Source organism: Camelus dromedarius, chromosome 8 (genome assembly GCF_036321535.1).
Source record: "Camelus dromedarius isolate mCamDro1 chromosome 8, mCamDro1.pat, whole genome shotgun sequence".
In the NCBI taxonomy this organism is placed as follows: Eukaryota; Metazoa; Chordata; class Mammalia; order Artiodactyla; family Camelidae; genus Camelus; species Camelus dromedarius.
In genome coordinates, this window is record NC_087443.1 from 36,780,801 (window position 1) to 36,807,506 (window position 26,706).

Here is a 26,706-nt window from a genome sequence, read left to right on the forward strand (position 1 = left end):
CTTTTTTAATGTTTAGGTCTTTCAACAATAGACTGATTTTCCTGAGAAGGTAATAATGTATGTTGCAATAATTTTTAAGCAACTAATTTCTTGAGAAAATGTAGACCTGGTTTATGCATCAGATTGGCAGTTGGACTATATGACCTCTAAGATCTATTCCATGCCTGAATCTATTCTTCTTTAATACTTCAAAAATAAATCACATAAGAAGGAAAAGTTAATTTTTTTGGCACATTGTCTAAAATTTCCAGTTAATCATTTTGCCAATACTAAATGCATTGCTTAATTGCTCAGAAATCAAATTACATTAACACTACCAAAAGCTACTTAAAATTGGCACAAATACTATTAACAGATGAAGTATCATTTAAATTAAATGCTTCATTTATTTCATTATTTTAAAGTCATCACATGACTTTAGAGTAAATGAGCACACAACTTACGACAGTTTACTTTTGGCAAGTATATGGGTCTTCCAGGGACAGGATCTGTGTGCATTTGCTCTGAAACAATGAAGAGTAACCTCCAATTTAACTTTATTCTTAATGATTTTTTTCTGTGTTGACAAAGAAGTATATTTGAGCTTGTTGCAAAATGAGAAAAGTGAGATGGACATAATTTCATGCTGAGGCAAAATGCAAGCTCAAATTCAATGGCTAGAATTTTTAAAAATCATGACTAGATTCCTTTGCAATGGTGCAAATCAGTCATCTTCAGAAAAAAACACATTACAAGGGAAAAAGGTATGCAAAAATGTAGGTCTTTTTGAGTCAAATTTTTACAGATGCATAGTTTATATCTACTTTAAAGAAGAATAAAATAAAATCAGAAATGAAGTGACTTGCTTCAGGTCCTAAGAAGAACATGATAGGAGTTCATGCTATTCCTTCTTGTCTTTATTAATTTCATGATTACTTCTCTTCTGCTGAATGTTTATTTCTAAAAGGGTCTTGTATTGTACAGTCCACAAAACCACAATGGAGACCACACCCTTGTGGGTTTCTGCCCTTGTGTATTCTGTGTGTGGGTTCTTGAGGAGGAAGTGATTATTATGAGGAAGAAATATTAGGTTGAGATAGCAGAGATAATAATAACATGGGGATTAGATGAGACCCTGAATTTGACATTTTTAAAGAAAACTCGTGTTGTTCTTATAGGTTAGCTTCTTGTTTTCCTCTGTCCCTTCTCATCAACATAAAATACTAGTTCCAATTACAACAGTAGAAGCATTAACAGAGGAAAAAACTACCACACTAAAGACAAAGAGTAAAGGACTCGGCCCTCAGAAACATTTCTAGAGCCTCAGATTTTCTCTGAGCTTAATTGCCTTGGCCAAATAGCTACTTTTATAGGCCATTTGGTACGTTTTTATGCACTTCAAGAGCAATCAGGCAATTGTGAGTTAAGATTTAATCTTTTGAAGCTTCAGAGATTTGAACTTTGTCTACGGGTGGTGGTTCTGGGAGTAACAGACAGTCCCAAGCCCAGTAAAGTTCCACTTAACGAGGGTAAAAGTACCCAAACCTTCTTGTAAAGGTTCCCTCCTTTCCTCGGCATTCATCTTCCTTCGGCTTCCATCTTCTTCTTCAGTGTAGAGAATTGGGCTAATATAAAACCACAGATATCTGAGCCACAGGGAGAGAACCTTCACCAGGGATCCCAGTGGATGATTCCCAGAGACGGTAAGTTTATGGTTACAGTTCCCTTGTACGTGTGCATAGTATATTTTCAGGTATTTTCACAAATAACATTTTCTCAATGAGCAGTTGAGCACATGAAAGTATTCTTCAGAAAAACTGTCACTGCAATAGTCAATAGTTTATCCCTGTCTGTGCACAAACACACAAATACCAGCAATTTAGGCATTCTAAACCATGTGTTTTCTCTATTTAACTGCAAGAAAGGCGTATTTTCCCTATTTAATTAATCAAGCTGAGATCCATTTCAAGGGACTAAATTGTATGATCATGAGGGCTTAACAAATTATAAATCTTTCAATGGTTAAAGGCAACATTTCTCAGGCTTAACATAATGGAATTGGGCTAATTCATTCAGAGCTTTATTCACTAGGACTGAGATACGTTTGCCTCCAGGCAAGTGGCATGAATTACTCAAGACATTTTGTACAAAGAATGCACATGGTGGAATTGGAACCTCTTTCAAAATCCAACATAATGTTTTTGCTCATTCTAGGCCTTTAATAATCACTAATAGAAATTGCCATATAGGGATAAATATTGAGCCTAACTTCTCAGCTGATAGGAATTAATACACTGGCGCAATATTGAGAGAAGAGTCAGTGTCATAAATGAAGCAGGTTACCCACTGAGAGACTAAAAATCTGGTTAATATATTTTAAGATTCCATTTTATTCTCCATCGAAGGAAGGTAAGTCAGCACTTAAATTGGCGTGCAGGTCATCCCCCCCAAATTTTAGAGTGAGCCAGAATAATTCACATAATTTGGGAGTTTAAGTCTTTCTCACAGTCTCTGAAACAACTGAGACTTTGAGGTCATAATCAATTCCAATATAACCTAATTTAAATGTTTACCTCTCCAAAACGTTAACTGCTGCAAAGGTTATTTGGACTGGATAATTTAATATTTTTATTTCTGACCAGTCACATGAAAACTTGAAAATGTATAACCCAAAGTAACTTACTTTATTTAGGTGCAGATATGAATCATGTGTGCAGGGAAAACAGCAAGAGCTTAATCACTGCCTAGCATCCCCATATCGATGGGACTTTATATTCTTCATAATTGCCCATCAGGAACTAAAGACGTATCTTGAATTTTCTGTTCCCTAAATTTAAATTTTTCTTATTGCACTTAATGGGAGAAATTATATTTGATCATTTGAGAATTGTTGAAAGACATTCCTATCAAATTCAAGGGCTTACTATATAATGGGTTTTTTAAATCAGTATCAATATATTCAATATTAAAATACTAGGAACAGAACATTAACTAGGCGTAAGAAGACCATGATTCATCTTAGCTCCAGCAGTCTTGAAATATGTTCCTTGGAACAAATGCTAGTTCTTCAAGAGGGCAGGAACCTGAATGCCATTTCTTTATATGTCTTTCTCTCTCATTTCTCACATTATTAAGTCCTGAAAATTCTCATTCTTTCTTTATTGAGATATAACTGACATGTAACATTGTGTAGCATATTACAAATGTGTTGATTTGTTATTTATTAGTCTTTTAATGTCCATTGGAACAGGACATTAAAATGTCCCTTCTTTCATTTATGGTATTAGTAATTTTTCTCTATTCTCTCTCTCTCTCTCTTTGTTTAGCCAGGCCAAAAGTTCATCAATTTTACTGATTTTTTTTTTTCAAAGAACTGGATTTTGGTATCATGATTTTCTATATTATTTTCCTTTTTTTCCGATTTCAATAATTTCTGCTCTAGAGTTTTTTTTCCCCCTTGATTTAAATTTAATTTGTTCTTTTTTCCTCCAATTTTATGATGTAGAAACTTTGGTTATTGATTTTATTTGTATTTCATTTCTGATATGTGTATTTAAAGCTATACATTTCTTTTTCAGCACTCCTTTTACTCTAGCCCACAAATTTTGATGAATCATACTGCAATTTTATTTAGTCGAAAACATTTTTAAAAATTTCTCTTGAGACTTTTTTTTAATCCATAGGTTTAGGTTAGATGAGTGTTATTTATTTTCCAAATTATTTTGGGATTTCCCAGCTATATTTGTTATTGATTTTTAGTTTAATTCAACTGCAGTATGAAAACATACTTTCTTTTAAATATGTGAATGTGTATTTTATGCCCCAGAGTATGTTTTACCTTGGTGAATATTTCATGCAAGCTACAGAAGAATGTATATCCTGCTTTAATTGGATGGAGTATCCTATACATCATGATTATATCAATTTGATTGTTATTGCTGGTCAGGTCACGTTTATGCTTACTGAGTTTCTACCTACTTGAGTTGACCATTAATAATAGTGGATTTGTCTGTTTTTCCTCAGAGATCTATCAGTTTTTGCCTCATGCATTTTTATACTCTGTCATTAATTGCATATATGTTATGGATTTGTATGTCTCTTTGAGAACTGAGTCCTTTAAGTAGCACCTTTCTTTATCTTTCATAATTTTACTTATTCTCAATTATGCTTTGTCTGAAATTCATATGGCTATTACATTAAATTTTGATTAGAGTTAGAATTATATGTCTTTTTCCATCCCTTTATTTTTATTTATCAAAGACTTTAAATTAGATTTCTTGCTGACAAGAAATATATTATTTTATACTTGGGCTTTTTAATGTATTCTGACAAATTTCTCTTTTAATTGATGCACTTAGGCTATTCACATTTAAGTTTATTATTACTATGTTTGAATTAATATCATCCATGCCTGTAACTATTTTGTATTGTTGCCAGAGGCTTCTTTTTCTGCTTTCTCTGGTTTCATTGAGTATTTTACTCAATGATTCAATTTTATCTCCTCTCTTAATAATATAATATCAATTATATTCCTTTAAAAAAAAGCGGTTGCCCTAGAGTTTACCATATACATTTTAAAATAACCTAATTCCATCTTCAAAAAGTGCTGTGACACTATGTATGGTGCAGTCACCCTGTAACGGAGTATTCCCCAATCCTTCCCCTGACCCTTGTGATACTGCTGTCATTTTTTTACTTATCACTCAATAATTGTGCCCAAACTTCCCCTTGTCCTCTATGCACACTGCTTGATTAGTTTTCAAATATCCTAAACTCTGTGATTCAGATGCTTCCACCTGATGAGCTATTTCCACTTGCTCACTCTTCTACTCTTACTCTGGTAAAATACTCATCTTTCAGGTTTTAGCTTAACTGTCACTCCTTTCAATGTCAGGAGGCTTTCCTGATCCTCCAGACTGTCATAGATCACTGTTTTATATACATTCATAGTACTTTCTTACTTCTACCTTTATGATTCTTATTGAAATTATAATCAATTAAGCATTTATTCAAGGTCTATATCAAATACTAGTCTTTGATACCCATAAGAGCAGTTATTTCTCTCTTGTCACTTGTTTATCCCAGAATTGACCTGGCACTTATTAAGTACTGAATAAATTTGTAATAAATAAATGTAGAAAGATGATTTATGACTTAAGAAATTCAAGAAATAGTATTTTCCTGGAATATATTTTGGAGTGTCTAGTATGCTAAACCTTTATTAAAGAATAAAATTGTTGGCAAATTCTTCAAATGATTTAATCAGACAAAAATCTCTTTTGAGCGACATGAGATAACAGCTGAGAGGGCACTGCTGTTGTGAAGCATATCTTTTAAGAAATGCTCCCTTAGACAATAAATGCTCCTGAAGCAGGTCTGAGGTAGAAATGGGCCAGCTATAGCCTGCAGACCAAATTAGGCTCATCATCTCTTTTCGTACAGCCTGTGAGTCATTTTTACATTACTTTAATGGATATTTATTTTTATTGAAGTATAGTCAGTTTATAATGTTGTGTCACTTTCTGGTGTACAGCATAATGTTGCAGTCATATATATATATATTTGTTTTCATATTCTTTTTCTTTGTAGGTGACTGCAAGATAACTGAATATAGTTCACTGTGCTACACAGTATAAACTTGTTGTTTAGCTATGTTATGTATAGTAGCTAGTATCTGCAAATCTTGAATTCCCAATTTATCCCTCCCCACTCACTTCCCCCCACCCTGTAACCATATAGACAACATTTTTACATTTCTAAATGATAAAAAAATTCCAAAAAAGAATATTTCATGGTATGTGAAAATTATATGACATTTAAATTTCAGTGTCCACAAAAACAGACTTTGGAACACAACAGTGGCCATTCATCAGGCATTGTCTATTGCTGTTGTGTGTGTGAGTGTGTGTGTGTGTGCGCGCGAGCACGCACACGCACGCGTGCTAAGACAGCTGAGTTGGGTGGCTGTGACAGAGACCATATGGTCCATAACTCTAAAATATTTATTACCTGGCCTTTCACAAAAAAAGTTTATCAACCCTGGTCTAAGCCGCCAATAAAGATGAGGTGTTTGAAGGATATTACTCAGTTCTGATGTCACTACCATCCACCACCACCATTCCAACTAAGCACAAAAAGTACACTTGGGTGTAATCAGTGTATTTAATAGAAAACTCATGTAAGTAAAATGGTGTGTGGACAGAGCACTGTCCTGAGAGTTACATGACCCATGTTGGAGCCTTAGTTTTCCCCCTAATTTAGTGATTGTTGGGGAGATGCAGAGCCTTCATTTCTTTATTTTCCACTGTCTTTAATTCATGTAAATATTCTTTAAATAGAAATGAAGTCATATCTTCAGAAAAAAAAGAGCTTATTATAAGTAAGTCACTGTAACAGCCCTAAGTTGTTGTGTTTGTTTTTTTTACAAAAACACAAAGGAAATGAATACCTTTACTAAAGTTTCCATTTAAGAGAAAGATTCCCAAGCTGTCAATCTGAAAGCAGAATGAAGTCCACCACGGCTCGTCCCTGTTGTTGGTTGGCTGTGAGACTGGACGACGGCACTAGTTTCCACCCGTGCTGGAATTCAAATCCACCCATAAAACACCAGTGAGGCCCTGTAGTGCCTGTGGCTATAGGACTCATTCCTCGCTTTGGGCCAGATCTGATCCAAAGGGATGCCAGCAAAGTCTGCAGCAGACAGGCATGGCAGTTGTTTGTTTCTTTGTTTGTTTTTGTCTTTTATACTTCATTTGATCATGAGGTTTCAGAAGCTCCTTTCTCAGCAGCGGGACAGAGAGAGTGCATCTGTATGCATGGGATGGGGGTATTTATTCATAAAACAGAAAATGTCTCCAGTGAAGCCAAATTGTATGGCGAATAAAAGGCATTAAATAGGGCGTCACCTACTCCAAATGTGTTTATGTCCCTTTCTCCTTGACTTAGGTTATGTCCCTTCCAGATTTCTGAACTTTCTCACTTGCAAAATATAGGTCCAGGGCTGTATACATAAGCACACTTCTTACTCTGATTTTAAGCCATAAAACAAAAGAACAGTGGTAGGGTGACAGAGTAATGTGTTGTGATTTTTGAGACTATGGAGCCAAAATTCCATAAACACAAATTAACCTCTAAATGAGAGATTTTAACAAGAAGGCCTTATCTTGGGACAAGATCTAATTATCATCTATTTGTTGTTAAATGGGTGGAAAACTGTCTGAGCTTCTCTGCGGAGGAACAGAAAAATCTTCTACAGCTGTGAAGCCTGCCTTCTCATGGAAAATGAGTAATGTAAGTAATATAATTTGGCATCCCTGAATAAGGAAACAAACACATAAACACAAGAGTTATAAAGAGAAATTTAGTAGCATTGTTTTAAATGATGTATCTAAACAGCAAAGTTCAAGTGAAATATAAAAGGAACTAAGGATGTTTTCCCAGACAGGGGAACACGGAGCTAGGTGTTTTAAATATGGGATTTCAGTGAATTCTTGCAACATCTTGATTTAATAGATATTTTAACCTTCATTTTACAGATTGAAACTCTAAGTTTAAGGATCATTATGTGTAAGAGATTTTACTTCTCAGTGGCAGAATTGGGATTAAAATCCAAGTCTGTAAACTTACAAAACCTTTCTTTGGAATTACAGTCATAGGAAACCCCCCAATTTGTAGCTGAATAAATAAAAATTAATTTGAAATATCATTGAGACCAATAGAATTGAGAACTTCTATTAAATAAACTGCAGATGCTATAGGACACATATATTATTAATAGGTATATTTTGGTTTCCAGATGGTAAGGTGTGGTGGGGGTGGTGGAAAGTGAGGGCAAGGAATATAACTGAGGAATTAAGAAAACTATTTAAACACCTTTAGAATGAAGGTGTAAACCCTGTTCCAGGAAGGAGAGCGTCATACTGGCATGCTAACACAAGAAATGTCGAGAAAATTGATGGACAGCCTATTTCTTAGACAACGTGAATCTCTCAAAATTAACCAAACAATTAGACATGTTTAAAAATACGATTCAAAGGTAATATTATTCGTTATCTCAGAGCTCTGTTGATCTGAACTAAAGTGACAAAATAATCACTAGATGAGGTCACTCCAATGACTTCTTAAGCTGACATGGAATTTGATTGCTGTGTCCTTCTTAAACAATTGGTCAAGCACAACTTTTGTTTCATGCGTGCTTTTTATATCATATATTGCATTTTACAGAATTAATGTAAATTATGTAATTATTTTTAAAAGCATTACTGCCAGATAACTATACAAATATTTTTAAATAATTGTACTTTAACTTAGCTTAAATTAAAAGCCATATGCTTTTGATTAAAGTACACTTAAACATGATTGCTAAACGATTGTACTGTATAAAAATTTGCTTAATACTTAAAAGAGTTATGAATAGGCACCTAGTTTTGTTTGCTGGCATTTTAATCTCTGTGTATATATATATATATATATATATATACACAGATTTAAGGACTATAAAAGAGAAACCACAAATTAGTGAAATGAAAGGAGGACATAAATTATTTTCATTGTGAGCTGTAACTGCAACAACAAAAAAAGTTTTATGTTACATTTTGTCGCTAATATGAATGTCAGAGTTGGAAATTTATGTGTTAAGAAGCACCCTCAACTAGACTGTAAAACAATAGAGTCTAACAGCTTTGAAGGATCTAGTAGAGTGGATTGTGTCAAAAATAAGCATTGTAAAAAGTCCCTCAACATGTATTTATATAATTGGGAGCTATTACGTTTTATTATACCGATTATCCACGTACTAAAGAAGAAAGAATCAACAGCTTACAACACTCTAAGTAGAGAGCCCGGCAGTTACGTGCAAGCAACCCGATCATGAGCTTTCGAGGAGATTAAGGAAAACAAGTTAGACGTTCTTGTGAGGTTCTCTGTTATAGTCCTAAACACAACTTCTATTTGGGAATAAAAGTACAGTGTACACTTGTGATGGCTATCAAATCAGAATTATAGGACCGTCACAGAAATCAAATCGTACCCCACAATCGTGTCAGGCTATCGGGGAACAGAAAGAGGTGAAAGTGGGGTAGGGGGAAATCTAAGCTTTTTTAAACACTAGCAACAACAGCGCTCTGAGTTCATGTATCTGATGTCTACATGTGATGACACAAAGACGGCGTTGCTCTACCTGCTGTAAGAGAGCTCTGAGGAACAACGGGTGGCCTGTGCCCTCCAGTGGAGTTGTTAATGTTGATGTTGTTCTTGCTCCTGTTGTTAGGTGTGTTTATTCTAGACTAAGGGGAAAGGAGTTCTATACAGGAAATGCTAATTAACTATATAGAACAAAAGCACAACAAATGTAACACTGCCTAAATTACCAAATGAGTGGTATGTCGTAAATGCTACCACTTCAGAGAGTAGTAAATAAATTTGTAAGAGTTAGATTGATTTTGCCAGTTTTTATTCAATGTCAGTTTCCAGAGGATTTAGATGTAAATAGAGTTTTCATTTGCAGAGACAGAGGACAAATATAACTAGAGTTTAGGAGACAATTTATGAACTAGCACGCTGACTTATAACAAATCCCACTTGACTACAGACGATAATGATGCGATAAACACTGTCTCTTTCCCTAACTCTCTCTAGAAGGAGACCTTAGTAGGAGCAACTTAGTGGTTGTTTCAACAAACACACAGGAAATTTATTATTTTCTTTCCAGTGAGGGATAGCTGACATGAAGAAGAGGATTTGAAGTCTGTACCTCACTTTGCCAGTGTAGAAATAACCAAATAACCTAGACAATTTCAATATCCCATAAACCATTCTTAGGCATTTTAATCCCTTGTCCATTTTCAGACACTAAAGTTCCCCCCAAATGCAACATAAAAGTGTTATGATACATGGTTCCCAGTTAAGAACTGATTGTTTTTTAATTAAAAAAAAATTTAATGGACGTACTGGGGATTCACCCCAGGACCTCATGCATGCTAAGCATATGCTTTACCATTGAGCTATTCCCCTCCCCCAAGAATTGATTTTTTTTTTTTTTTAATGTTCTATGCCACGACACTTTTTCAACCACTATATTTTTGGCTTTTATTAATTTCCTTATCTAGCCCACTGATTCAATATATATTCTTAGCAAATTAGCATGAAAATTAAAACTATGTAGAAATGTTGAAAATTCAATACTGAGAAAGGAAGAATTCAATAGGGGAAATATGTCACTTACTATTGTTCGACTCAGTAAAGAAAAAAAAATGTGAATAATGTACAGTTAATAATGTTAGTGTAAGTTTAGCTGAAGATTTGCCCTGACAAATATTAAAATCCCTGTGAATTTACTTTGGTAACAATTTTTACATTTATATATATTTTTGAATTTAACAAAATAATAACCAGGATAAATACAAGTGAATAGTTACTGAATGCTGATTATATGCCAGTCACTGTGCTAATTGCCTTATACGAAATAACCCTTTACTATCAAAGTAATAGGAGGAGAAAAACTAGAGGAGCTCATAGAAATGAAGCAACAATACCTTAAACACAAAGCTGGGAAACGATGAAATAGAGAATTCTGTTTGATAAAAGAAAAACATCATTAATCTCAATTTTATTACTCTGCTTATATGTGTTGGTTCACTCTGCCCAGAAGGTCCCTCAATCCTATTTCTATTCTATATCTTATTTTAAAGGTCTTGAATTATAGATAATTCCAGATAAGTTCAATCTGTAGTTCCCCTGAGAAGCCTTTCTAGATCCCTTCACTCAGAAGCATCTCCACCACTCCAAACTCCTATTGTATGAAAATATACTTTTATTGAGCATTTATTACACTCTATCCTGTGATTAAATTATGCACAGAAGTATTTATTCATCCTAGTTGGATTATGAACACCAAGAAGTCAGGAATTAAGATCCTGTCATATTAAGTCCTGAACACAGACCCTACTGAATTGAACATTTGCTGCGTTTCTGCTATACTCCTACCTCAATAAGTACATCTTAGAGCTTAATAAAATTTAAATTGCACTTTCATAATAACATATAAAGCAATAAAAATCCATGCACTATACGAAAAATATAATTGTTCTATCTAATAAAATGGTTAAATGGGGAAAATATTAATGTTAGATACTACAATGAATAATAATGTCAGTTAAGCACCATGCTAATATAATACAGATTTATAAAATTGAAAAAAAAATTTACTTGATTTATTTCCTCATGATTCAGAAAAAAGATAATCAACAGCCTTATATGGTATTTACTGCAATAGCAAAAGAATTCAGATAATGGGTTTGATTTTATTTTTTGTGTGCAAGTTCCATTAATTGAAAAAGAAAATTGGAAGAGAAAAGCATAAGCGTTAGCAGGAAAGATTTTGAAAATGCCCACAATGTAAACCATCCATTTCAAAGGAATGGCATAAAGGTTATATATGGGAAGAGGTCTCACTGGGGATGTGGGGCTGAGGTCTTAAAAAACAGTGATTAAAATATTTACTGTATCTCCTTCTTAAGTTTATTTACGTATCGACTATGTCTGAAAGTAATGATTTAGTAGATTCCACTTTATTTCTGATAAATACTAGATAGCACAAACAATAGAAATGATTTCAAATACCTAAATGCCATCTTTTCTAAAAAAGCAAATGGAATCTATTTGTTATTTTCGAAATTTTTTCTGACATTTGTAACAAGTCTTGTTCAGATAGTTTTTATTCAAGTATTTGCATTTTCTTTATGAAACAAAATTGAGTACAGCAAAAAACTTTTTCTACCATTATTTCTTGAAAGCTAAAGTAGAATGTTCATAGCATAGACCTCCTTCATCTCTTCCATTTTATAACTACTGCAAAGAAAGAACATATATTTGGAACACAAAACCAAAGAGAAGAAAAAGCCATTTTCTTGTTGTTTTTGTTCTTGTTGCTGTGGATGATGATTCTGAAGATGGCAAATGAATGGCACTGAGATATTTGTATCTTTTAAAAACATTCCAGCCAGTGCTTTCTCATGTAACCTTTTATATTTAAAATATGAAGTTGAATACAATGTCAATTCAAAAATATATGCATGGCTCAAAACAGATACTAAATGCAGAAACAAATCCCGTAAGTGTTGAAAGGGCTGATGCTCAACAACCAGCAGATGGCTAGCTTATCTTAAAAGGATGGTAATCTGACCCAGGCAAAGCAGATCACCGGGGTGTAGTTAAAACTACAACTGTAACACCCACATCCCTTGTGTGTAATTAAATTATTGTTGGGAGGTACTTCTCTGTTTATATTACTAAGTTAATTTAAAAGCATATTATACTTACCAAGGTTCTTCTGACCTCTGGAAAGTTATTTTTCTACACAGTTTAAGAAAGCAACAAATAATTTTAGGTATGATACAATGCATATGTGCAAAAGGTGGAGACAAACTTCTTTGAATATTATATGGCCCATTTTCTTCAAATTTCCCATGAAATTGTCTATAAAAATGAATGTTTATTAGAGAAAAATTAGATACAGTCCTAACTAATAAACGGATGGTATGACTTAATTCCACATATGAAATTTGTGTTCATTTAGTATTTATACTATATCCAGTACTTATCTGTCATATGGAAGGAGTTTTTATATGTTTTCCCAACAGTAGGCCAACATTTTAAATGATTTAAGAGCTGATACAAGATCTACTGGTTGAAACAAAATGGTATAACTGAGAGATGGTCATGAGAGAGACTCAGTAAAAACGTCTAATTCCAGAATGGCCAAGAGATCTGCTTGTATGAGGAGAGCTGCCTCTTAGGAAATGAATGGATGGGGCTAGATGAAGTGATTATTTGGATGTATAATATTGATACAAACTTAGTAAAAGAATAAAAAAATTCAGAAGAGCTAACATTTGTTAAGTATCTATTATGTACAAGTGTTTGCCAGTTCCCTTAAAGAGCTGTACGTCTAATATGAAAGGAAACTAATAAGTATCAGTACAATATGGTGAGTGTAATGGCAGAGACAAGGCTTTAAGTGCAGTGGGGGCACCAGACAGGAGAAAGGAGAAATGTGACTACAGGCAGTAAGTCGGAGCCCAGGGAAACTAGGTTTTTCTTACAGTTTTTCATTTCCTATTTGGACTTCAGAGGGGTGGGTTTCTTTGATGCCTAATTCAAGAACTAAAGACAAATACTGTCTTATTTGTTATTTCAAAGAATTCATCAACATTTGAGGAGATTGTAAACCAGGTGGAAAAAACTTTTGTAGAATATAAAAATCAAATATTCCATCTTAACTAATTGCTTTCTAAAGTCTTTATCTCTCCCCTATATCTTTCTTTATCATACAGACAACATTTTCAACCTTAAGCGAAACTCCTAAGACACTTGCTAATGTTCTTAGGCTCAAAGGAGATGGGACATCTGGCTCTCATTTTAGCCCAAATGGGCTTCATTTATTGCAGCCATTTAAGTTTCACTTCCTTCTTGCCCTGGGTGTAATCAGTCGGCTGCAACTGCCCCAAACTGAAAACACATACTGTATAATTCTTGGGTATTTTGTCTTTTATATATTTGAATTGTTATTTAAATGGTATGATTCATATGGTTATTTTTTTACTTAAGTATCTAAGTAATTTTTTGGCACATGAATATCTTTTGTAATTACTGATTTAAAAATATATATCTCAAGTAACTTAGCAGCATCCCAGAACAAAGCTCAGTATGTACAGGGATATACAATTATTTGGCACCCAATGAGATAACGATTACAATGCCTGACGGTCAACCAAAAGTTACCAGAGACACTAAGAATAAAGCAGTTGCAACCCCAAATGAAACAATGAATCAATGAAAACCAGCCTAGAACTGACACCAGCTTTAGAATTAGTAGATAAGGATATTAAACTAGTTATGCTGACTGTCAAGAACCATGAAGGGTCTAAAATTTTACACTACTTATAAGCTATAAACTTAGCCTACCACAGTTTTATGGATACTTTCAGAAGACATGAGACACTTGGATCAGAGACAAAAGAATTTATTACTCAAAGCAAAAACCCGTAAACTCATGTTCCCATCTATCCCTCTTGCCACCAAGTTCAGGAGTCACACAGAGGGGCCTAGATGAATGTACTCACGGTGAGTTTCATCACAGCTGAGGAACCTTAGTTCAGAAAAATAGAATTTTTTACAATGAAGTGCAAATAAACCTGCCCTTGTTAGCCCAGAGGAAGACATCATATTTACCATATTAATTATAGAAAATAAATGATATAAGATATAAGTAAATATAAAAATAAACATCGTATTTACATCCTCAGAGAAATAAAACAGATTGATCAGTGTTTTCTAGTTCGGCTATCCAGCTGTGTGAGGCTTAGGTAGAGTGATCCATAAGTGAAGTCATACTTACAGTTGAGAGCTCTCCTCCCTTCCCTGAAACACAAGGCAGTATAGAAGGACACCACCTTCTGCTCTCCATCCATACTCCCTCCCCCAACAACACACACATATCTCATACCAAATGGAGGCCTGTGTATCACATGGCACCTGGAATAACCTTCTGGGCTTTAATGGTATCTGCCCAGTGAAGAAGAAAGAAGAAAAGGGGAATATCTGAAGGATCTCTCAGTCTACTGCTTCCTAAGCTTAATCAAGAAAATTCCATTTTCACATCCTAGAGACATCATTCTCTACCCTTGATGCACATGAGAATCATCTGAGAATTAAAAACAAAAATATCCAAGCCCCACAGTTGGTCACTCTGATTTATTTGCTTTTGGGAAGGGACTTGTGCACTATTCGCTCTAAAGTTTCCCAGGTGATCTAATGAGCAGAGATGATTGAGAGTCACTGTCTTAGAATAAGAGGGCATCTCTCATAACTACAGTATCATTATGATATCCCGAAGTTACAATAGTGCCTTAATATCATCTGATACTCAGTTCATATTCATATTTCCTCCATTGTCCTGAAACGTCTTTCTACAGTGAATCATTAGGATGAAAGTTGGATAACTACACATGTCTACTCCCCTCACCTCTGATACTCTTCTTCCTAAATGTTCAAATATTTTTTCATATTTTTTCAAGGAGGAAAAAAATGTGCATTAAAATAATACCTATTTTAGTTTGGTGCAGCCATTGTGGAAAACAGTATGGAGATTCCTTAGAAGACTAAAATAGACTTACCATATGACCCAGCAATCCCACTCCTGGGCATATATCCAGAGGGAACTCTAATTCAAAATGATACATGTACCCCAGTGTTCACAGCAGCACTATTTACAATAGCCAAAACATGAAAACAACCTAAATGTCCATTGACAGATGACTGGATAAAGAAGTTGTGGTATATTTATACAATGGAATACTGCTCAGCCATAAAAATGACAAAATAATGCCATTTGCAGCAACATGGGTGGACCTAGAGATCATCATTCTAAGTGAAGTAAGCCAGAAAGAGAAAGAAAAACACCGTATCATATCACTCATTTATATGTTGAATCTAAAAAAAAAAAAAAAAAAGACAAATGAACTTATTTACAAAACAGAAACAGACTCACAGACATAGAATACGGACTTGTGGTTGCCAGGGGTGAGGCGGCTGGGAAAGGATAAACTGGGAGTTTGAGATTTGTAGATACTGACTGGTATATATAAAATAGATAAACAAGTTTATACTGTATAACACAGGGAAATATATTCAGTATCTTGTAGTAGCTTATGGTGAAAAAGAACATGAAAATGAATATATGTATATTCATGTATGACTGATGAATTGTGCTGTACACCAGAAATTGATACAACATTGTGAACTGACAATACCTCAATAAAAAAATTTTTTTAAATAATCCCTATTTTGATTTTGACACTGATTGTCCCATTTTATAACTACTGCTCTAGTTGCCAGAGTCCCTCAAATTGACCCATGATGTCAATATTCTTTATACTAAACCAGTTGTCCCCAATCTTTTTATCACACTTGCCTCACTTTTTTAAATGTCAGCAAGTGTAGCCTTTGTTAGAATCCCTCATTGATAGTGATGAGTGGTCATGAGTTTTAATCAGATAGAGAAATCTCTCCTAATAGTTAGCTATTAAATCTCACTGCCTGTAAACCTATTATAGAACACTTTACTAAGACATATGGATACTTCTCTTTGTACAAAGCATAATAGAGAAGGTAAAGAAGCTTAAGTCTGGGACCCACTTCCTGAAAGGCCTGAGCCATTTACTTACAGATAGTTAGATAGAGTGAAAGACCCTCATTCCATAAAGTACAAACAGAAACAGAGCGTGCAGCAAGCCCCGAGCAGGAGCGCTCTCTGCGCAGTCATGCTCAACAGTCATGCAACAGGAAGGGCTTCTAAAATGAGAGTGCAAAATAAAGAAAGTCACCTAGAGCAGAAGGAGGGGCATATTTAGAATAAAGTTATATTTACAGTATACTTGCCTAGATCAGGACACTGTAGCAGAAACATTTGCCAAGGAAATTTGGGATTAGATTGTAGAGGGGGAGGTCAATAGTGCCAAAAGCAGAATGAAACTTAAGGCAGAAAAAGAGAAACACCATGACTTATTCCAGTTTTCTCCTTCCACTACTATTTCCATTTATTATTGCCAGATCACTGTCTTAATCTGTGAAATTCCTAATGATCTCTATCTGGGAAAATAAAGATTATACAAAGTCCCAGCACCCTCATAATAAGTACTTCTTATTCTGAGAAAGAACGTGTATGGCATATTTATGATACTGTAGTTATAAAAAAAAAAAAAAGGTAATTTTTCTGCAGTCTTGTGGTGACTATGTATTTATCAAACCTACTTTTTTACTTTAGAAATTTTCCTTTTCAGTAATTATGGCATGAAACTCCAGACAGCTGTCATCTGCTCAGGAGTGAGCTGATTGCCTGGGTTGCCACCTTTTGATAGGTTATTGATAAGTAGATGCAGACAGCCATCCTCCTGCTCAGCTTTCTACCATTACTCTGGAAAATATCTCCAGTTCACCTCCCTGTTACAGCATCAGTGGTACTTTTTAGAATATATTTGCATATGACTCCTGGGTTGATTGGCTGTGAGAGGTACAGAAGCAGGCCCACAGCAAGATGTGAGGTTTTACAAGAAATTTCTCTTTATCCTTAAATGCAGCATGTCCAGAAAAGGTTCAATGTCAGAAAAAACCTAGAAGCGTCTGTTTGGTACCTATCTTGTGGCTGGAGAAGCTGAGATGACAAGACTGTCAGCTTGTCAGTTTTATGAGCACAAAAGAAATTTCAACTAAGAGTCAAGCTAAAAATGTCATCTTTTGTAAAAGCACCCCTTAGACTTCATTTTCAAAACGTATGTATTTTTGCACTCTTGCCAAAATGCAATTACATGCACAGTTGCACAGGCAAATACATGGGAATATTTTCATAGGAGTAATTTACAGTAAACAACAAGTGCAATTAGAAACTGAGAAGGTTTTTCCTCCACGCAGTTATGTGACTAATAGAACAGCCAATGTTATTATAGAGAACTTAGAGGAGAGAGAAAAGTGTTTTGCTAACACAGTCACTGCCAATCAGTGTCTCCACGACATCAGCATATTTGGTTCCACTACTTCATTAACCTAGGTGGGGCCCCCAATAGTTTTTTAAATGGTGCACAGGGCACCTTCAAAACACAAAGAGAAGTAGAAAAGCAGAGAAGATATATATACACAAATATGAAGTAGACTTATAGTTATAAATAAGATCTTCAGCCTTTAAGTTCAAAGATGTTTCTCAAGACAGAGGCTATGTCAAGAATTCTAATGGGTCTCACGTAGACAGTTCTCTGCCTCAGAGCAAAATTTACCCTAAGCAATCTATGACAAATGCTTTGCTTGTTGACTAAATATTTTCTAGGTGAAGAATCAAGAAAAAACCATAAGCACTTGATATCCATTTCCTCTCATTAATTTTTTTGGGAAAATGGGAATGAGTAGCCTTTTTCAACCAACAGTCCTTTCCAGTGGGATACAAAATTCAAATTTCATTCATTGACAGTTCTATTTGGTGTTGTTCTCACCTGTAATGTGGTGACAAATTGGTAACAACAACAAAATGCTCTAACAAAACCAACTGGAGTCTGTAGATTTCAGCAGATACATGATGGGACAATGCAAAAAAAGTGATCAATATTAATTAATGAAAATGCATGGAAATATACAGTATATATATATATATATATATATACACACATACACAAACACCCATACATATATACATACATACAAACATATATATATATATATATATATATATATATATGTCTTTGAAGATTAAATATGTGTATCTGGAAGAATTGCTCAGGCTTATTACACTTTTGCACATGTACAAATTCACAAATGTCATTATAAAGGGTGGACTTTATCTTTCTTCATGACTATAACTTGTGTGCCTTGGTCCGTAAGCATTATAGCTTCCCACTTTTACAGCCTTGGCGTTTCCAGGTTCAATGATAAAACTATTGACTAAACACATAAGTTAAAAATGTGTTTGTAAAAGGGGGAGAAAATCAGCCTTGTGTAATATGGGTAGTTAGTGACATTTCTCCACAGCTAAAATAAACAAAAAACAAGATAAGCTTCTGTAAGGGCTATCACCTCTAATTCAGAGTTTTGCTTTCTCTGCAGACTCCATGTGACTTCTGACTGTAACATGCAATTTATATTTGCATTTGGAAATAAATACATTAAGCACAAGAAACAATGTTTGGTTTAGTAATGGCAGTTAGACATATGATTGCTGACCTAACAATATGAGCATCTTCAATATCATCCTCAAAAAAAAAAAAAAAAAAGAAAAGAAAAAAAATGGTCAAATTCCATGAGTCTTCAGTTGATTGGTGGCAAATGAAGAGGACTGCAAAATACAGGTAATTCAGAATTCATAAAAATTAATTACATTGATTCCAACAGGGGAATATAAATAGATATACAAAGATAAGCAGTGATATAAGCTGAACTAGAAATGTAAAATAAATGTTTTCAAACAGAAAGTTATATGAAGGTTTAAAGAAGAAAGAAGGCAGTAGGTGCTGGAGAAGTGCTTTGTATTTTTATAGAATGTCAGAAAATATGACAAGAGAAAACTTCCCAGCATTGACAATAATGTGTGCAAATAAACCTCCAGATTCTTGATCATAAATCTTTCATATTAGTTCTAGAATAATAACAAATAAAAACTTATTTATATATTGCGTGGAGCGGGATAGAAGGGTGTGTGGCAGAGAGGACCGCTAACAGGAAACCCAAACTAAGCCTGTAGTCATAAGTAAATTATAAATACATTTGTTTGCTCTGCAATCCAAGTCTTAGGACAGAAATTTGTCTAAGCCTTAATTTCAACTATTAAGATGTGATAAATCAATAAATAGAGAAATGGTCTTTCTTAGCTGGTCTTTGTTTCTTTATTGCTGTTACCTAAGATGGAATTTCCCAGCATATGTGTTGGAGGGTGTTGGTTTAATGTGCATGCATTAGCATTACCTGGTAGGCTTGTTATCCCACAGGTTACTGGGCCCTATCCCCAGAGTTTCTGATTCAAAAGGTCCACACTTGGAAAACTACTGGTAGAGTGGAATACATATTAAGTAATAAGAAGAGTTTTCATTGTGATATGAATTGGGAACATTAGGTTAGGGACCTTAAGTAGGTTGGTTTCTTTCCTGCAGTATTTCTGAAATCATTTAAAATAAAATGTATTTTTGAAATATTGCAACAGATGGAGTTAAACAGGCAAGGAAGACTATTCAAGACTACTGAAATAGGGGAGAGACCAAATTCAGTTCTGTTGAAACAAAAAGTAGGAGTTTTGAAGTACTGAGGTGAGCTAATGGAAAAGTCCTAGAGGACTTTAGAGGGGAGCTTGGAGACTGTGATCGGGCCATCTGTGTTTGTTAATGGTACTTATGTAACTCAGGTTCTTACCCTTCACAGAGACAGGGAGACTGGGGCTCTCTTTCTGATGATTACGTCATTCCACAGGGATAGGTCCCAGATGATTGAGTTAGCCATTACTGGTTGTAAAACTGGTGAGAGACTGAGAAAAGATTTATATCTCAAAGGGACAGAAAATAACTTACAATTGCAAGTTTTCTATAGTAGATGTTCTAAGAAAAAGGAAGTTGCGGGACTACAGTCAGGAAGAGACCTGTCTAAAGTTTAGTCAAACTGAAAGGAACATTATGGCTATATTGATCAAAATTCTAAATGGAATATAATAGGTTGTTTCCAAAAGTATTTGTCATGGAATTACTCTTCTGAAGGAGCACCCTGTCATACTATTTTTCTGAAGAATATCTAAGAAACATTGTTCTACAAGAAGGTTTCTGTACATAGGCTAAAAAGTTCTGAATACATGCCATTTAAGCTCTTTATGCTGTTCACTGCCGAATCAAACTGCATATTTCTCTCAGTAGGAATTGCTTAAAGGAATAAATGGCACAATAAGGTCTTGAAGCCTGGACGTGGAAACACATAAGGTAAAATCTGATACTCACTTGTCGAACAGCACACCAATTAAGTTTTATGTGAATATGTTACATATGCACACGGCATTAGAAATGCCTCGTGTCTTTAGATGTATGCGTGCATATTTAGCTACATGTGTGCTGTCAGAAGTAAGTGCTAGAGGCATCACATTCATACACACAAATGCAACGTGGTCTTTATTCTTTCCTATTCTTTGTCTTTCTTCCCACTGTCTTACTTAAGATATAGACAAGTAGAGATTTTACCTTTGAAGTAATTTAATTATTTAGTCACAGTGTCCAAACATTATTCTAAGTTTATGATAAAATCTAGACAATTTTTAAAAATTATATTTATCATTTCTTTCTTTCTTGATTAAAAATATGTTTTTATTGTTTAAATTCACTGTATGATAAGACATAATTCAAGTCAGCAGTCCTCATCTACCACCCTCCAATCCCCTATTCTTATCCACAGAGAGAAACACATTTCTATTTTGGGAGGTATTTGCCACTATATGTTTAAATTACATACTTATAATAATACAATGTGTTGATTTTCAATTATACATAGTACCTATTGACTTTCCAGTAAGTAAAACGAGGGTTTAGAACTCTTGTAAAAAAAACTCCCTCCACATTTAAAGCCACATGTTAGGTGTTCTTCCAATGTGTTTATGTCAAAATTTGGGGGTAAATTATGTTATATATTTTCATTATTATGAAACACATAATCATTTGTAGTATTCACAGTTGAGATACACACCAGACTGATTACATTTTCTTTCTTATACATCTCCCCTCCTTCCACCCATTTAATTAAAGCCTCATTAGATGCTTACCTATCCATCTTTTTACCTAAAAACTAAAAATAAAAAGGACTGTAAAACACTTCATGTGATTCTTCCGGGGCTGGGTTTTCTTGTTAACAGTGTTTTTGGACCATATTATCCTCCTGTTTAATCTCCCTGTCACCTATGTGGAGCCTTCTGCAGTTCTTTTAACCCAGCATGGCAAAAACATCCTTAAATAAAGGTTTTCTTCAGGATAGCTATAAGGAGAAAACCCTGAGGGGATGGAGTTCCACTTTTGAAGCTCCATCCCAGAGACAAAATTTCCAGACAATAAAAATAAAATGCTCTAACATCACTCATCCCCTCAGGGCCCCTGCCCAACCTAACTATCCCCTGCTGATACATATGCTGTTTCCCTGTAACACACACACAACAGCAGCAGCAACAAAAAACAACAATCATCCTCTTTTTTGAGATTTAAGGATTTCTTGGGAGCAAGCTGCTCTATCATCCTTTTTTCCCCCTTAATGCTATCTTGTAGGTTCTGTTTTTCCAGCTTTTTAAACACATAAAAGAGAAAACTGTTCAATTACAGGGAAAAGTTTTGCTGCCAACACTAATGAAACCAACACCAGAAACTGGCTTTTAATATTAATCATCTATGTCAGATCTTAGGGTAGGTGTTCTCAGACACGTTTTCTCCTTCTCAGACCCTTAGCAATCCTGCAAGTCACAATTATCTTGAACTTAATAAAGTATGAGTTATACAAACATACTCGCACACATACACAATATGGTTGAAATTTTGGAAAGCTCCTGTGCATGGCTCCTCATGCCACATTCTCATCAACTAAATCTGCAGTTTCCAGTAATCTCTTCCTTTGTACTTTCTTACCCCCTCCTTTTTTCCAGTAGTAAGAGACTGAATGCGGACTTAAGCTTCAAAAAGGATCACAGATTAAAATTGCTTTTATTACATTTATTCTTCAGAGTGTATTTTAGTTAGAATTGTTCTATTCCCTGATCTGAATCTTATTTCATGGTTCTCACCTCAGACTTACTTCTGTATTATGCTAATTCTTCAAGCTTGAGGTCCCTTTCTTTCTAAGCACTTACTTCTTCCTTGTATAGCGAATGCAAGAAATTTTCAAAAACAATAGAAATGAATAAATGATAAAAAACATCATATTTTATATTATCTAGCTTTCATTATATGTCTTGGTATTTCTTTCCATCTACTAAGGGAAAAACAATCTATGCTCCTTAAGATTTATTACTATTAGCATACAGATTAGACTAAATTGTGCTCAATTACACTATTCTTTTATTTTCTGTCAGTTGTTATAAATAGCAGAATACACATTTTTGTATTAAATATGCTGTGCCTTCACAACCCAAGTTCCCATCAACAGACAGCTGGCTTAAGAAGATGTGGTTTATATATACAATGAAATATTACTCAGCCACAGAAATGGAGGTATTGCCATTTACAGTAACATGGATAGACCTAAAGAATATTATACTTAGTGAAGTAAGTCAAACAGAGAAATAAAAATACTATATGATATCACTTATATGTGGAATCTAAAAAATGATACAAATAAGTCTATATACAAAACAGAAACAAACTCACAGATATAGAAAACAAACTTATGGTTACCAAAGGGGAGAGGAGGGCAGGAAGGGACAAATTAGGAGTATGGGATTAACAGATACATGCTACCATACATAAAATAGATGAGCAACAAGGATGTACTGTATAGCACAGGGAACTATTGTCAATATCTTATAATAATCTATAATGAAAAAAATTCTGAAAGTACATAACGGAATCACTTTGCTGTACACTTGAAACTAACGCAAATTGTTAATGTTTAATTAAAAATATGGACAAATTGTTTAAAGAACTAGACACTTCATGAAAGAAGATATATAGATAAGCATGTGAAAAGATACCTAACCACTATGGAAGTTCAAACTAAATCACAGAGAGTACTACATACCCATTAGATTTTCTAAGTTTATAAGAACTGGCAAGACCAGGTTTGGACAAGGATATAGTGAGACAGGCTGGGGACCTGGGACATGGGACCCTCGGCTGTAATGTTTTCGCTGGGACTGAGTGACAGGATACAAAGAAACTACAAGGGACTAAAAATAACTGCATGCACACACAACTGGAGCCAGTCAGGAACAAGGTACAAAAATACCAAAAACCCAACTGCTGTTTCTGAGGTGCTAGGAGCAAAAGCAGGGTACCAGGACTGGAACAGAAGCAGAACACTACGCATGACCCTGCACATGACACCACCAACAGGGTGAGCAGACCACCTAAGCCACCCCTCCGGCCTGACCCCTGGACCCATCCCTACCTTCACCCCATTTAAGGGACTAGCTTGCCTCGACTTAAGACGTAAGCAAGGAAACCTTTTTCTTCTGCTGCAGCCCAATAAAGCCTTGCCTGAATTTCTTGTCTGGCCTCTTAGATGAAAGAGACCAAGAACCCCTTGTTGGTAACACAAGTAACTGGAATTCTTATATATTGCTCGTAGAAATACAAAATTATACAATGACTTTGGAAACCAGTTTGGAGTTTCTTATGAATTTAAACCCATACGTATCAAATGACCCAGTAATTTCACTCCTAGATGTGTTTCCAGGAGAAATGAAGTCATGCATCAACACAAAGACTTCAAGTGATTGATCCTAGCAGTTTATAAGTTATAGTCCCAAACTATAAATAGCTCAAATCCACCCAGAGTTAAATGGATAAACAATTGTGTTATAGTCAAAGAATAGATTACTTCTTGAAATAACTGGAAACAAATTGCTGAGGAACACAAGAGGATTGTAAATATTACAAACACTATGAGAGGAAGAAGTCAGACTCCAAAAAGTATCTACTGTATAATTCCATTCACCTGAAACTCTAGAAAATACAAATTGAATGTATAGTAACAAAAGGATGGTCAGTGTTGCCTGGAGCCATTGTTGGGAAGAGATGATTGCCTGGGAGGGGTACAAGCAAATATTTTGAATAGATGGAGATATTGTGTCTTGACTGAGATGGTCATTATGCAGGAATATAAATTTGTCAAAATTGGTATTATTAAAATGATTGTATTTTACTGTATAAAATTACATCTCATAAATCTGACTTTAAAAATTAAAAAAAGAAAAATCAACCCCACTAATGGAACAAAAAAGTCACCCATGGTTTCAGAAAGTTCCAATAATTATTTACATTAAACTACTAGGTTATGAAATTGAAGATTTCTGAGAAAGACAACATCACACTTCTGGATTCTAAAAGGCCTTCACTATAAAAGTTCCACTGACTTTCTATTGAAATAAAAAATATGCATATTTTAATATTTACTTTCACGTCAGAAAGGTTATCAATGAAAAAAGTGAAGTCTTAGAGACAAAGCATTTGATTAAACATTAAACATTTAACTCTCATTGTGAACTTCTATGATTTCCAAGCTTAAAAGTCATTAATAGAAGAGAAAAAAATAAACGATAAATATTGCAAGAAGATAAATGAATAATGGAAGAGACAAAGGCTTTGAGGACCACGTCAGGTTGGGCACAGAATGCACATTTAGGAAGCCAATCCCAAGGAAGAACTGAACCCTGCTTTCATCTGTCCTACAATAAATAAGATCCATAGCTGACCCTCAGCCTCTTAAAATCAGTGTAATTTTTTTTACCCTGAATCATTTCTCATACAGTTTTTGTGAAAACGTTTTTTCTCTTGCTTCTAAATGATATGTTCAAGCATTTTTAGCATTCAAACTTCTTTTAAGCAGTTTTCTCACAAAATATCAAATGCCATTTTCACTTTCTTTAAAACTCAAAGAGAATACAGTTCACATTATTATCACTTATTTCTTGATTCATTTAATAGATGCACTGATGTTGTTTCTGAGCATATCTGAATTCTCTGGCTCATAGTCGTAAAGGACACATCAAAATCATGGTCCCATCAAATCTATCATGGAAAAGTCACATGCAGCCCAGAGAGACATGGATCCTTTACTTAGAAATGAAGACATTCCTAACTGGCTCTTATGTAGTATCAGAATCCTTTTTTCCCAGATCTTTGATTTATTGTAAGTTTGTAGAGAGGTATGTGAATTACTGGCTAACCAACTCACCTCAAGTCATCATATTGGACTTGGGAGCACTCTTTCTAATCTTTTCTTGTCCAATTCAGATAGAAAACATGCCCAATTCTGCCTCCCAAAGATTAAGACAAAGCTTGATGTGATTTAATCAAATAAATCTATGATGACCATAAAATATATATCATTGTTCAAACTTCACTTTGTTTCTATTAATAATAAAACTTCTAATCTAAGCACTGCATTTAGGCAAAATGACCTCTGTTAGTCATTGATTCTACAGTTTTTGAAAACCCATTCCCAGGGAAAGTTTAATGACCAAAGTACTTCTTCCCTTGCAATAAGGGATCCAGCATTTTCATATTTTGAATCATAGTGCAGAAATTTTTGACTGTGGATTTTTGACTGTCTTCAGCAACAGTTAGAGTACTTCACTTGTTTAATTCTGTTTTGTCTAGGTAGATTAAAGGAATAGGGTTTTAGTTTTAATACTGAAAATAAACTGTTTCATTTATCAAAAGAAATATTTGTTCAAATAGGCATAATAATTAACTCCCCAGAAACTGTGGGAACATTTCCAAACTATCAAATGTTTATCAATTTAAAAATGTACTTTAATTATTCATTTAGAAGATTGCCTTAGTAACACTTGGCATGAGTAGTTCAAAGAGTTGGTTTTTTTTAAACTGATACTGTCCCATAACAGAAACTGAGGAAATATTTTATCTGAATATAGTTTATTTCACTTATTTCTTGTTAACCATTTAGTTTTTGTTTTTTCATTAAGAGAGATAATGCAGCTATAAACAGTAATTTTTACATTGTGATTTAAGTCTAACCCTTATAATTTATTGAGCTCAAGTTTATGCATAGTTACTTTGATACCTAAAGCCATATTGCCCTTCAAAAAACTTATTATACCTTAGGATCCTATAAGAGTGAGCAAAAGTACCCTTTTAATTATGGTACTTTTTGAACAATGTATATTATCATTTAAAAATTGACACTTTTCTAAGTGAAATATGATTTTAATTGCATTTATTTTATTACAAAAATATTGGGGAATGTGTAAGCTATTTAAGCATCTTCTTTCTTGACTTTAATTATGTCCTATAGCCATCTTTATACTGAGATCTCAAAGGTTATCAATTTGTAATTATTTTTAATGCATTAAGAATATTAATCCTTTGTCATATTTATTAAAATATTTAAGTACCACATTATTTGTCTTTAATTTTGGCATGATGTTTACTTTGAAATATATCAGTTTCAAGTGTATATTTTAATATGCCTATACCTCTGTTTGTAATTTCTTCTATTCTA

The 26,706-nt window shown here is 34.3% G+C and overlaps 1 long non-coding RNA gene across 2 annotated transcripts; it reads left to right on the forward strand.

Annotated features, from left to right (window-relative positions):
* Positions 1-6,520: 6,520 nt before the first annotated feature.
* On the forward strand, positions 6,521-25,698 carry LOC116155665 (uncharacterized). 2 transcript variants are annotated; one of them, XR_010382045.1, is made up of 5 exons: positions 6,521-7,269; positions 17,115-17,306; positions 18,625-18,866; positions 20,409-20,474; positions 25,167-25,698. It is a non-coding gene; the product is annotated as an uncharacterized LOC116155665 (long non-coding RNA). The 2 variants fall into 2 exon arrangements; XR_004139465.2 differs by lacking the exon at positions 17,115-17,306.
* Positions 25,699-26,706: the final 1,008 nt, after the last annotated feature.